Source organism: Schistocerca nitens, chromosome 6 (genome assembly GCF_023898315.1).
Source record: "Schistocerca nitens isolate TAMUIC-IGC-003100 chromosome 6, iqSchNite1.1, whole genome shotgun sequence".
Lineage (NCBI taxonomy): Eukaryota > Metazoa > Arthropoda > Insecta > Orthoptera > Acrididae > Schistocerca > Schistocerca nitens.
Window position 1 is genome coordinate 558,004,739 of NC_064619.1, and position 1,983 is coordinate 558,006,721.

Here is a 1,983-nt window from a genome sequence, read left to right on the forward strand (position 1 = left end):
GGCCGTGAAAGTCTACATTTTAGTAACGAATAAATTGTCAGTAGATAAGAAATTGTGAATCTGCAGCATTTAAGAAAAAAGGAAACAGAAAGCATGCAGCAGTTATAAGTAAACTTCACGTGTTACGCACAAGTAACATTATGCGAATTCATTTACGACTGTCATGGCCCTCACTCACTTTACTGCTGGAAACATGAGCCGCTTGGACGAGCGAAACAAGAAATTTCGAAGCTTGAAACTTCGGTTACGTCTGTAGAGCTGCAAGTAGCTGTTAACGGATTTATTGTTTCTCCTCTGTGTTACTACAGGTGAATTCCACGCAGATCCGAATGAACCATTAGCCGTACGTACAACGCTCCACCTCATGAAAAATGCACATAATTTCCACAAATGCAGCGATACTGGAATCCAGTATTTGTATTTCTGCGGGCTTAACCGGTTATTTTCATAGAAGTCTGAAGTATCGTATGGTTAGTATGCTCACATAGCCAAGATTAGATAGTGCAAGGTAAGCAAAGGGCGCGAAATATTGGCAGTTATTGAAATGGCTGCCTAATGGAGATAACACATTATTACGATTACTGCGAATACTAAGTGACTTGCCCGCATCTCGTGGTCGTGCGGTAACGTTCTCACTTCCCACGCCCGGGTTCCCGGGTTCTATTCCAGGCGGGGTCAGGGATTTTCTCTGCCTCGTGGTGGCTGGGTGTTGTGTGCTGTCCTTAGGTTCGTTAGGTTTAAGTAGTTCTAAGTTCTAGGGGACTGATGACCATAGATGTTAAGTCCCATAGTGCTCAGGGCCATTTTACTAAGTGACTTGCTATTATCACTTCTATCGCTCACTACTACTCTGATGGTATTACATCAAGGTGTGATATGTGAATTCCTGTTCTCGTCTAAATCAAATGCTGACTCTCTGAATTCGCATGTTTCGAATCTTCGTAAGAACTTAATGTAGTACGTCATCTTCATAAATTCTACCAACCCATGACCATTCAATTCTTTTTATATTTCTAGACTGAATCCCACAGACAGACTAATTCTGTTGTTGTTTCTAAATTACATTAAGTACAAACTTCCTTGTGAACCTCTTAGTTTTGAGTCTAATAAAATAAGGTAAGGTTAAGCTTGAGAGTATAGTAAGAGACAATATGATTAATTTGACAGTTGGGTAATTTTACTCGAATAATTTGATTTATGATTTATCTTCAACGTTTTAAAATCACATTTCTCACAATGCTAAATTTGGACTTCACACTCGCACCAAACACGCAATTTTTGTGAGAGTTTCTTTGCTAAAAATTATACTGATGAGCCAAAACATTATGACCATGTGTTTAATAGCTTTTTTGCCGGCATTTGCAACGAAATACATCAGAGTCTGCGTATAAGGGATCCGACAGTTTGTTGGTAAGGCTGTGGGGGTGTGTAGCATTAGACGTCTACGTCCAGGTCATGTAATTCAGGTAAATAACGGGCCGTTGGTCTGCGTACGGGGTGATGGCGCGCGTTCCAGACGAGTTCCATGGGATTCACATCACGCAAATTTGATCTCCGAGATATCAACGTGAGTCCACTGTAGTGCTCAGACAATTGTAGCACTGTTCTGGCTTCGAGACACGGACAATTATACTGCTGAAAGATGATTTCGTATTTGGGGAAGACATCAAGCATGAAGGGATTCATGTGGTTCGAAGCTGTCAGTGTATTTTTGATAACTACCACAGGTCATATGCAAGCGCAGGAGAACGTCTCCCACAGCATAATACTGCTCCCATCATCCAGCGTTCGTGGCGCGCAGCACGCTTCGAGCCGCCGGTCACCTAGGTGACGGCGTTTGTGAAGACGACCAACGACCTAGGGTAGCAAGAATGTGATTCACCCGAAGAGCCGACACGTTGCCACTGATCGACAGTCGAATTCCATTGTTCATGTGCCCACTAAAGCCGTACTGACGACGTTCTTGGTTGCTTGGTTGGTTGG